This window comes from Monodelphis domestica, chromosome 2 (assembly GCF_027887165.1).
Source record: "Monodelphis domestica isolate mMonDom1 chromosome 2, mMonDom1.pri, whole genome shotgun sequence".
NCBI classification, from domain to species: domain Eukaryota; kingdom Metazoa; phylum Chordata; class Mammalia; order Didelphimorphia; family Didelphidae; genus Monodelphis; species Monodelphis domestica.
Window position 1 is genome coordinate 477,409,850 of NC_077228.1, and position 12,799 is coordinate 477,422,648.

General features: G+C 35.4%; 1 long non-coding RNA gene and 1 other non-coding gene across 3 annotated transcripts; one reads left to right on the plus strand and one right to left on the minus strand.

Moving 5' to 3' along the window:
* Positions 1 to 2,225: 2,225 nt before the first annotated feature.
* On the minus strand, positions 2,226 to 9,648 carry LOC103091924 (uncharacterized). Of its 2 annotated transcripts, none has more exons than XR_008915951.1 (3): positions 9,511 to 9,648; positions 6,297 to 6,433; positions 2,226 to 2,376 (listed from the first exon to the last, which is right to left on the minus strand). It is a non-coding gene; the product is annotated as an uncharacterized LOC103091924 (long non-coding RNA). The 2 variants fall into 2 exon arrangements; XR_008915952.1 differs by having other exon boundaries at positions 5,902 to 6,433.
* LOC130457681 (U6 spliceosomal RNA) lies at positions 8,981 to 9,087 on the plus strand. Its single transcript, XR_008916973.1, has one exon. It is a non-coding gene; the product is annotated as a U6 spliceosomal RNA (small nuclear RNA).
* Positions 9,649 to 12,799: the final 3,151 nt, after the last annotated feature.

Here is a 12,799-nt window from a genome sequence, read left to right on the forward strand (position 1 = left end):
TTTATGTTGTATACAGACTTGTTTGTGTGTTGTGTTCTCAAGGGCTACTTTTTCCCTTCCTTTGTATAGCACTTAATACAGAGCCTGTCACATGGTAAGTGCTTAAGAAATGTTTCCTGACTTGTTGACTTTTCAAAACCAATTCAGCATTCAGGAATAGATCCTGGAAAAAGTGATTTGAATTCTCTTTGGATTAGAGTTAAAATAAGCAAAGGAATCTTACTTTATCACTATGGACAGCCTAAGATAAAGAGTGAATATTTTTAAAAATAATGAGACAAGAAATGAGGAGTAGTTTAAGGTTTCTGAGTAGGCACTTAGACTAATCTCTGTAATTACAGTCAATATCAAAGTTAGCAAAAGTTAGATTTTCCAAGTAGCTTAAGTCAAATAGGCAAACATAAATTATCAAATTTGATCCACTAAAAATATAATTGCATTTTTTACTTCAAGAAAATTCAAAGACTTAAATCTATGAAAGCCATGTGTTTTTTATAACATTAATGCTTATTGGGAAATATTAACTGACATTTAGAGGAAAGACCTTTTCTTTAAAAAACTAGGACATATTTATCAAATTTCTAAAAGTTTGATCATTTAATAAAAATGTCCACCATTGATAAAAATGTAACTTCCATTCTGACTCCAAAATAAATTGACAAAAATGTATTTTTTAAAACTTTTACCTTTTAAACCCTTATTGTCATAGAATCAAACTAACCCTTTCACTTCTACTAACCCCATTCACCATCCTGATTCATAAGAGAGAGAGAAAGAGAGAGAGAGTGAGAGAGAGACAGAGACAGAGACAGAGAGAGAGAAGAGAGAGAGACAGAGACAGAGACAGAGAAGAGAGAGAGATAGAGAGAGAGAGAGAGAGAGAGGGAGAGAGAGAGAGAAAGAGAGAGAGAGAGAGAGAGAGAGAGAGAGAGAGAGAGAGAGAGAGAGAGAGAGAGAGAGAGAGAGAGAGAGAGAGAGAGAGAGGGAGAGATAGAGAGAGAGAGAGAGGGAGGGAGAGCCCTCCTTCTTAGGGCAAGATTGGTCCTTATATAGACCAATCCTGTGCCTGGAAGTGGGGGGCACTGCCAAAACACTTTGAAACTTACAAAGAGAAGAACCAGGCAATGAGGATTAAGTGACTTGCCCAGAGTCACTGCTAGGAAGTATCTTAGTTCAGATTTGAAACCATGACCTTCCATTTTAAGCCCTGGCTCTCTATCCACAGAATTACCCAAATGTCCCCCCCCAAAATTTATTATTCCTTTCATTACAAAACAAATAAATAAGGATACACTGAATTTCTTGTATAAAGTTTTATTTTTTAAAAAGACCTGTGCTACACCGAGGAAAAGCAACTGCTTGACTGGGGGGGTGGGGGGGGAGGAGGGGGGAATATGACTGAGGAGAGACTCTAAATGAACACTCTAATGCAAATACCAACAACATGGAAATGGGTTCGAACCAAGAACACATGTGATAACCAGTGGAATCCTGCGTTGGCTATGGGAGAGGTGGTGGGAAGGGGCGGGGAGGAAAAGAAAATGATCTTTGTTTCCAATGAATAATGTTTGGAAATGACCAAATAAAATAATGTTTAAAGTGAAAAAAAAAAAAGACCTGTGCTGACAGGTCATCATCCACCAGAAGAAAAAAAAAAAAGCAAAGATCAACCCAAAATAAGTTTGTGCATTCATTAATATGGCAGTGTTTACAATGCCAACTTTTTGGTCAAAAAACAAAAGATGCAGATTTTCAAATACTCTTTTTGAGTTCTGATTATATGTTTCAAGGTCGTTTGGATAATTCTCAGTTTCTGAATCTTAACAAATGATAGAATAACCCCTTACACAGGCACAGGATGATGTTTTCCATCAATGAAAAGAAAAATCCCATGCCAATAGGCTTTGGGACTGGGTTTACAAGTGTTAAAGCCTGAGAGCATCCAGGTGTAGAAGGCACCCTCGAATCACCAGACTGGCCACCATAGTCACAGTAGCCTTCAAAAACCTTCAAGGAAAGTAAAAGAGCCATTGTAATCTTGACTAATAAGGGGTTTATTCCAGAAGCCATCTGTGACCATTACTAACAAAAATGTCTATAGAGAAAAAACAAAGCGGTTTTTGTTTATATTAACAACCATGTTCTTTGTTTTTGTGAAAATAGACCTAAGGACTAAAAAAATGCAATCATTATTTGTTAATAAATTCCACAGGCAATAATAATAATATAGTAAGTACCTTTTCATGTGGACTGAATTTAATTATGTCTCAGATACAATTTTAATTACATTCCTAAAAGGGAAAAGGTTCCTGCTTCCTTCAACATATTCTCAAAGTCACTCTTGAGATTCATTTTTGATGATGGTAAAGTTTGAGCCTAGAAATACAGGAAAAGATTAAACTAGTAATTAATAAAAATAACACTTTTTTGTAATTGTTTAGAAAGAACTTATATTTACAAAACACTTTTTCTATTCAACATTCTTTACATTTTTATGGTTTTTAACTTTCATCAGGAAATATGTTAAAAAAATAAAATTAGAAGGATTTAAATATAAACATTATTTAATTCAATACAATAGTTATTAGGAAGAAATTAACAAGTTTAAAAACCCAGCAGGGATCAATGGGACCTTATGACTGAAATAATATAATTGTGAAAAAATACAATAAAAGTATAATCTATCTATGAATCATATAACCTTGGAAGCTATCAATGTGGCAGTGAGTCATAAAGCAAAACTTGCTTTAGCTAAACTTAATTCCCTATTATATGGCATTCAGACCTTTCCTCCTAAGGTGTGACAGCTCATACACTAATCCTTCCATTAAAAGGTTTCTTATGGAAAAACTTTGTTATTGGAGACAGAAATTATATATTTTAAAATTCTTTCCTCAATACATGTAAACAAAAATGTTTAATATTCTTTTTAGTCATTTTCAGTACTGACTCTTTATGACCCCACTTAGGATTTTCTTAGCAAAGGTACTGGAGTGGTTTGCCATTTCCTTCTCCAGTTCATTTTACAGATAAGGAAACTGAGGCGAATAGGGTTAAATAACTTGTCCAAAGTCACCTACTTAGTACATGTCTGATGCTGGATTTGAACTTGGGACTTCTCATCTCTAAGCCTGGTGCTTTACCCGCTAAGCCACCTACATACCTAGAATAGTAGATACCAGGAGCATATAATTGATGTTTTTTAAAATCCTTTACCTTCTGTCTTGGAACTAATACTATGTAGTTCCAAGGCAAAAAAGTGGTACAGGCTAGGCAATTGGGATTAAGTAACTTGACCAGGCTCACCCAGCTGGGAAGTATCTGAAGCCAAATTTTAATCAGGATTTCCTGTCTCTAGACCCGGATCTAAATCCACTGAGCCACCTAGATGCCTCATGGCTTATAAATAAGGAGCATTATTTGTGAGGAATATCAAGAAAACCAACATGACTGGACCATAAAATACACAAAAGAGAATAAAGTGTAGGAGAACCAGAAAGATAGGAACAGTCCAAGTTGTGAACCTTCAATGACAGAAAAGTTTTCATCCTAGAAATAATAGGGAGCCATTGGAATTTATTGGATATGAGTGTGGCACAGACAGACCCTTGATTTAGGACATCCCTAGAAGCTTTGTGAGTAATGGATTGGAGTGGGAAGAAGATCTTAGGCAGAGAAACCCACTGAGGAGCAGTTCAGGCAAGAGGCTCTGAGGGCCTGAATAAAGAGGATTGCAGGAGTGGAGAGAAGGGAACATATACAAGAAATGTTTTTTGGGGGGAAAAAAAGCAATAAGACTTAGTAACTCCTTCCCCATTCAGATAAATACGACTGAAAACTAGAGCATAACACTGAAGTTTCAAACCTAAGTGATTGGAGGAATGCTAATATGCTTACCAGAAAGATCAGAAGAGGTGTGGGTTTGGGGTAGAGGGGAGGAGTTAAAACAAGTTCACTTTTGGACAGGTTAAGTTTGAGATGCCTATAGGACACTCAGTTTGAAATGGCTAATAGGCAATTGGTCATTGAGATTAGAGGACCAAAGAGAAACCCAGCAACCCAGAATTACACTGTCTCCCTACTTTTGCAACAATTCTTATCAGCATGCATCACTTGAAAAAACCAGGTTCCTTTTCCTGATTTTTTCTCAGTAACTACTGATATCCCTACACCCAGGATCCAGCTTAGGGATCCACTCTTCCAAGGACTATAAGGAAGGGCATACAACCCATGCCAATCTAAGAGGTTCTAACTCAGAAAGAACTAATGGATGGATGGATGGATGGATGGATGGATGGATGGATGGATGGAAAAAGCATTTATTAAGCGCTATTATGTGCCAGGCACTCTGATGGGAATACAAATACAAAAATGAGATTAGTACCTACCTTAAGAATTATACATTTTGAGTGAAATGACACATAAAAGTTGCGGTCATGACAAGGAAGAAAGGTATAGTATTTTGGCTTGAAAAATCACATTGCAAATGCAAATCAAAGCATACTATTTTTCACATTAGTTTATTTATGGTTTTATTCTAAGGTTTTGGTTTAATATGAATATTTTCTTACAACAATAATCAATATGGAAGTATATTTTGCATGATAATACATGTATAATCCAGATCAAATTGTTTATCATTTCTAAGAGAAGGGAGGGAAAGAAGGAGGATGACAACCTGGATCTTATAATTTCAGAAAACACATGTCGAAAATTATTATTACATGTAATTTGAAAATAAAAATATCTTAGAAGAAAGATAAAAGGAATGTACCCTGTGAAGGAAAGAGAACAAGAACCCCAGGTCTTGCATAGCAGAAAACTGGACAGTGATGGCTTTAGACATAAATTTTATGGCGTAAGATTTAGATTAATATCCAATAACTCCAAGTATTATATTTTACAAGATTTATTAACAATCACTTAAAGTAGAGGAAGTAAAAAGAAAAAAGAAAAACCTGAGTAAAGAGTTTTCCCAACCACATTAGCGGGAGAAGAGAGAGACTGAGAGGGAGGGGTTACAGAAACTTTATCTCCAAAACATAAGGACATAAAGTGAGGACAAAACTGGGATGCTGGAAAATGGAGTCCTGGGGTACAATATTCTAATTACACAATGGGTTTATTCTATGTAGGAACTGAGTTAAGCTATAAGTCTAGTCACAGGGTCTCTAAAATGGAGAGGAGACACAATTAGCTAGTCACTGGGTCTTTAAAATGGGGCAGGGAGTACAATTAGCAAGGGGGTGGGTAATGGTGAATAAGAGACACTCCCCAACTCTTTCAAGGTATCAGAGAAACTTGAGAAAAAAATTTAAAGTGATAATTATGGACCTGTAATAATGGAAACTAAGTTACAACTAGATAAAATCACTCACTGCTTTTCCACTCTAAGAAGTGATGAGTTCCATGACCTAATGAAGAACAATGTCTTCTTTTGTATTCAAGTTTAAGCCATTGACTACCAGAAGAAAGTACTTTCAATCCTTGAAAGGAGTAGTCAGTGAAAGTATCCAGTAGTTTGAGTCATTTTAGTAAATATATTGACTATTGTCATGCCAAACTGTATTGTAACATATTATGATATTTTTCCTGTATAAGGTTCCTCTAAATATTATCTCAAATCATTTTGGAATAGGGAGATATATCAGAAAGCATTGAAGAACTACCTCAGTTTGGAAATGCCTCCCTCAGTTAGGAAGAGCATATATGTATATAATATTATATAATTAAATTATTAAATTTTGTTTAAAAGACTTTTAAATAGTCACATCAGGGACTAGGCTACTACAAGGGAATAGGCTACTACACTTTTTCAGTAGCAATGGTAGTATTAATTTGATTATGGTTCCAGAGCTGAAAAGTTGGGGCCAAGAGGGCAGCATGAAGCAGCAGACTTACTCAAAGAAGAGCTCCTGGTCATTGCAGGGACAAAATCTCCCAGAACACTGCTGTAGAATAGCAAAAAGTCCCTGTGTATGAAACCCTTTCTTTCAGCAAGCTGCAAAAAGCAATTGATCAGAAGGGTATCAGACAAATTGCCAAAATCATTAGATGTAGCCCAGTTATAACTCCTCTGGAAGAGGACAGAAGCTGATGCCTTACCTAGCTTGTCTTCAAGATTCATTTCAAATAGCCTTTGACTTAGCTCTGCTGATCATTTATGATTAATATGAATTGTCATGACCTCTGTGAAGACCTAGTTGGAACTCTCCATGTTTCTCCTGGCAGGAATAGTGCAAATAAATCTGAAATGATTCCTTTGTAAAGCAGCAAACAGTGAACCATGAACTCACCTGCATTATGATCTTCAGGCATTCTCAAGGAGTTGTACAATTGCTCCAGTCAACACCTGTCTAAACCTCTGGCCAGTGACTTTGTCCTCTTTGGTGAATTCATCTGGAACAGATAAACTCTCCCCAATGCCAATTATCTGGAAAAGTAAAAAGGAAATTCTATATAATTTAAATTAGAAATAGATTATCCCAAGGTGAGATTTTATCTCTTATTTTAAAAAGAAGTGCCCATTTATATAGATCTCTTTGCAGTTAATTAAGACCAAATTATTTCTAGGATGGAAGCAATCTGTTAAGCATAAATTGTTTTAAATAAACCATTCAGACACTAAACAGTGCAATATCAGTTCAGATGGAATTGGAATGAATAGTGATTACAAATTACAATCTCCATTTAAATTCTGCTCTAGTGCCTTCTAGCAGAATAGAAGTGGCCTCCACGTTCTTGAAGGTTACCCAAGCAGGATTCAAGCTATGGACTGCCAGGCTGGAAAGGTTATGAGTGTAGTCTTGATGACAGTCTATCAACCAAGAATCAGGGTAACTCAATTCAGCAGCAACAATTGTTGTTCATGGAACCCTTTTAACTGACAGTTTTCAAGAAACCACCTACTAATGTGTGAAGAAGCTGCCTCAATGGAGAGAATGCTTGCACTAATGATATTATAGCTTTTTTGAAGTATTAACAAAGTATAAAGTCATTTTTTAAAATAATTTTATTGATTAATACATTTAGGATAACTTTCAACTATCTTTTTCAAGCTCTTTATTATCTTCTAACTTCTTCTTTGTTAAACCTTAAGTTCAACCACAGCTGAAATTCAAATTCCCTGAAAAACAGCCTGCCAAATCATGTGCATAATGATTAACTTCTCAGGTTTTTTTATTTTTTAATCTTTACCTTCTGTCTAAGAATCAATACTAAATATAGGTTCCAAGGTAATTAGGAAAATAAAATATCTTTGAATTAAAAAAAAAAGAATGGTGCCATTCATTTCTTTTAAACCCTTACCTCATTTTTAAAAATCAATATTAATTCTAAGACAGAAGAGCAGGAAGGTCTAGGCAACTGGAATCAAGTGACTTGCCCAGGGTCACACAGGTAGGAAGTATACGAGGCCACATTTGAACCCAGAACCTCCTATCTCTACACCTAAATCTATCCACTAAACCACCTGGCTGCCCCAATTTGCCAGTTTCTTAAAATTATTTCCCAGATCTAAAATGTTGGAGTTATTTTACCAATATTGTTTCCTTTGGACAAATATCTTAAGTATACATCTATATATATACACACGTACACACACATATATATATATAAATTTTTAAAAAGCACTATTATCCTGTTGAAATGAGATATTTGTAAAGTATTTAGCATAGTGCCTAGCACATAGTAGGTACTTAATAAATACTTGTCTCCTTCCTCCCCTCCCCCATTCTCCATTCAGGTCTTTTGGCAACCCTTCATATTGGTAATAATGTGCCATTAGATTTACAAAGATTATGCCAGCAAACTCTGGTAGGTCTTACCAAGCTATAAATGCCTCCGTTATAGGCCTGGAAACAGTCTCATCTAAAAGATTAGCCTACTTCCAATAAGTACAGGGAATAAATAAAGGATGTCTCTTCTTCCCACCTACTATTTGACATAACTCTAGAAACAGTAACTATCTCAAAAAAAAAAAAAGAAAAAGAAAAACATTAAAGACATTAAAATTGGCAAAGGGGGGAGGCAAAATTATTCCTATTTGCAGAGGATGATAATTTACTGAGAAAACCCTAGAAAATTAGAAAACAAATCAAAATAATTATTTTAGTAAAGCAAGAAAATATTTTGAAAATCTACAAAAATCAGTATCTCTATTAAAAAATAACAAAAAATAGCAGGAAGTGATAGAAAGTAAAATTCCATTCAGAAGACTACAAAATGCATGAATTATATGGGACCTAATCTACCAAGAACAACTAAACATTTTTTTATAGAAGTACGGGAACATTTAACTGAATATATGGCAATTATTTATAGGTGGAAGGACCAATATTTTATTTGCATCTGCAGCTCTGCTTGGTCTGACCTCCATGGAGCAAGATGACCCCAAGGCACCCAACAGCTTCCTCTTCCCCATTAGACTGTAAGCTCCTTGAAGGCAAGGACTATTTTTCTTTTTCTTATTTTTATCTCTAGCACTTAGCACAACTCCTGGCCCATAGTAGGCTCTTAGTAAATGTTTATGGAATTGAATTGATTTAATAAATTCTAATTATATTCTAAGCATTATACTAAATGTTGAGTATACAAAAGAAAAGTGAAATAATGTTTGACCACAAGAAGTTAACATTCTATAGGGTAGTTTGTATTCTATAATAAAAATAAGGATACCAACTAAATTAATTACAGGTGTTGTACTAGATCAACCAAACATCTAAGGAGCTATGTTACAGAAATAAGCAAGATTTTTATAAATCATTTAAAGGAACAAAAAGTTTTAGAATCCCAAGGGCAATTATGGGAAGATGACAGGAATTAAAAGGTCTTCCTCTGTCACATTATAAACTATATTATTAAATACTAATCATCAAAACTACATAGAACTGATTTTAAAACAGAAAAGTAAATCAGATACCTATGTAGGACCCAGAGGCAATGTAAAACAAAAGTCCTTTTTTTCAACAAACCACCAGGAGTGCTCATTTTGGATGCACATATACTAAAACTGGAACAATACAGAAACGAATAGCATGGCCCCTATACAAGGATGACAATCATATTTGTGAAGTGTTCTATATTAAAATGAATATAACAAAGGGTCAACAATTTTCTTGATGAGAACCAATAACGTAAAAAAAGCCATTTGTAAAAAATTAAGTAACTGATCTACATTTACACTGTATGTCATAAATAAGCTCCAAATAGATGTAACAAATATTGAAATATTATACTGAAATAATATGCATACATATGTATATACATATATAACTAAAATAATAGTTTATTTAAGATAAAGGAAGGAAGGGAAGGGAATTAGGATGAACTATCTAAAAACTTACCTTTCCCCCTAAAATCAAGTTGATAATCTATACTATTTAATACTTTTCTACCTAAAATTCTAATTTCTGCAACTAACTAAATAAACCCCCCCCCTTGGTTAATATATAAAAGTTGTAAAGAATTGAAGATAGCAGGAACAGGGCTCAAAGGAAAGGTCTCACTGACAGATGGCTTAGGTGTCTCAAGAAGCTCTGCAGGAATATCTCAGACAGTCCACAGGATACACAGGAACAGGTTGGATCACAAGGAAAGCCACAGGATAGAGAATATCTAAACAGAAACTCAACCTCCTGGCTGCTCAACTGTCTCTCTCAGAAGAAGCAACAACCCTGTCACTTCTCCAGAGTTCTGGAACCTTCCTGCTTCTGCCTTGCAGCATTGCTCTTGCTCCTGCTAATTTCCCTATAACAATATAAAAGGTCGGTTTTTTTTTAACCAGAAGAACAAAAGAAGGTATATTTCTCAAATATGGCTAGAGGAAAATTTCTTAACCAAAGGATAGAGAAGATCACAAAAAATAAAACTTCAATTACAATAAGTTAAAATTTTATTGCACACAAATCATAATTGAAAAAAAATATGAATGAGAAATAAATCCTTGCATTCAATATCTGTGTTGTAAGAAAGTCCCCCTATACACCAAAATATCTGTAGCAACATTCATGTGATATCAAAGAATTGGAAATAGATTGAGGAATGAATAAACAAATTGTGGTACTCAAATATCATGGAATATTATTATGCTACAAGAAATGATGTGATGAGTACAAAGAAGCACGGAAAGATCTACAGGAACCAATGCAGAGTGAAGTAAGCAGAACCAAGAAGAAAAATATGTATGCCTTTGACTTTTTCTTTTGTCTTATTAGTTAATGTTTCTAGAATAAATAATAATGAGGAATCATTTCTTCTTGCATTTGTTGAGAAAGCTTCTAATGTTTCTGCATTGAAAATAATAAAGCTATTAGATTTAGATATTCTTTTTCATATTAAAAATAGCCTTTTACACCTATGTACTTTAGACTTTTTAGCATAAGTGTGTATGATACTTTGTCAAAGGCTTATTCTGCATCTAATTATCATATCATTTGGAGGGGGTGTTTTGTTTTGTTTTGTTTTGTTTTGTTTTGTTTTAAACCCTTACCTTACATCTTGGAATCAATACTGTGCATTGGTTTGTTAGATTTAAAATAGTTTTGAGCGTTAAATAGTTGTAGATAAGAGAGTGGGAGCCATAAAATGTGTTAATTAAAATGTTTGGGAGCAAGGGAAATATATAACAATTATGACCGCTGAAATATGTTTTCTACTGTGTCTTGGTTTTATATAAATATAAAATGGTCGCCAGGGAATATATTCCCAATTTATGAATATGCCCAAGCTAACTGGGTTTTATAGAGAAATTTAATTTATAATACACGGATTAATCAATAGAAAAAGAGAGAAAGGAAGAAAGGAATAAGAATGAAGGGTCTCAAGCCAAGAAGGCCTACACCTCAGTCCTAAGAGATAAATCAGTCAGTTGGTTTTATCACTCACCCAAGATCTCTCTAGGTAAGGCTTCTCATGCCAACCTCAGGCTCCACCTTCAAGATAGCCTCCTTTCAAGAAATGTTTCCAGAGAATTCTCCTCCTGACTCCTCCTGAGTTCTCCTTCCACAGCCTCCTTCAATACCTCTCCAGGAGGTCTCCCTCCAGGACCTCTCTCCTCTCAGACCTCCTTCAGAGCATAAACTCCCTTCAGACCTCCTTCAGAGCCAGCCTCCTCAGTCCTCCTTCAGAGCATCCAAACCTCCCTCAGTCCTCAGACCCCGCTATCTTTAAGCCAACAATCTAAGTTCCCTCCCCTCAGTTCTCACATCTACCAATCACTGTCGATCTCTCCCCTCTGCCAATGGTGGCTCTAGCTTAACCCAGGATCGCCCAGAGGTCTGCCCCCTTTGCACATGTCTGTTGAAGATCATATTTTCAAATAATTAAATCTTGATCTTTGCCGCAGCCCTTCCTAAATCCTGTTACTCTGAGTAGGGTGGAGATTGTAGTTTCCAAGACCTGGTTCTGTCATTCCAAGTATCTCTATTGTATCAATTATAAAATCAATCATGACTCAAAGAACTTCCTATTCTATGCTTAAACATAGGTCAAAGCCCTTTCCATTGTTTAGCAAAAGGTTTCTGTCCTAAAGTAGTCTTAAGTAGGGAGGAGAAGGATCCTCCCATGCCAAGGAGTTTTATATTCCAATAGAGTTCTTACTATCAGTAGGAAATTTTTTCAAGTATGAAATTTCCCAATGGGGAAATTTCCAACATTCATAAGTCTAAGAAATTTTAAGGTTTACAGGTTCCAAGGCAGAAGAGTGGTAAGGACTAGGCAATAGGGGTTAAGTGAATTGCCCAGGGTCACACAGCTGAGAAATGTCTGAGGCTACATTTGAATCTAGGACCTCCTCTCTCTAGACCTGGCTCTCAATCCACTGAGCTATCCACCTTCCCCCTGGGGGGTGGGGGGGTATTTTTAATTGGGTAAATTATGTTAATAGTTTTCTTAATGCTGAACTATCCTTGCATCCCTGGTATAAATCCAACTTGATAATAGTAAAAATTTATGTATCTGTAACATCAGTTGGTGTTGCTTATGGAGGGTGGAGTTGGTACTTTAATATCTCTTCCTGACAGTATAGGGTGGGTTCTATTCTCAGGTCACTGCCCTCTCCCTCCTATCCTCATTCTCTCTGAAGATTTAATCTGTGATTTTATCATTAATGATTAACTCACTTTTTTTTAGCCCTAGAGCAATATAACAGCCCTCAGGTCCTTGCAATTCCTGCTGTTTTGTGGAATTCATAGCAAACAAAAAGTAATAGACAATTCTAATAGCTCAGCAACTCCAGTTAGCACAATTCTTAACATTCAAGCAAAGGTTTATTTATCTCTCTCTTCTAATTTAAATTTATGTTTATTTCTAGGTAACCTCCTGCCCTCTTTGTTCCAGAACAAAATCAAGATACAAGAAATGTTTAGATACAAGAAATGAATAGAGCTTGCTACAGTGTCTGTTACTAAATAGACAAAAGGAGGGAAAGTGGGGGAAAGAGCAGGGCTTTTGGAGGGGGACTTCCCTTGGTCCTTCAATAAATAGAGCGAGTAGTTTTAGCTGTGAGATGCCTATAGGAACTCAATAGCCCTCCCTGAGACTTTCCCACTTCCAAGAAAAGACCATAAAAGCCTCCTATAACTGAGTTACTGTGAAAAATTATTTTACTGTACTCTTTTCTAAAACATTTTCCTCTGTTTTGCCCTCATTTACTCTTTTCCTTTCCAGTCTTTCCTATGTTCTATTTGCTGATATCTGGCCTATTCCCAAATTTGTTGCTTCTTTATTTCTCTACTCTTCATGAATGTAGAGCTTCTGAAGTAGTAAGCTGAAATTTCATCCTTTTTCCTATTTGTTTCTG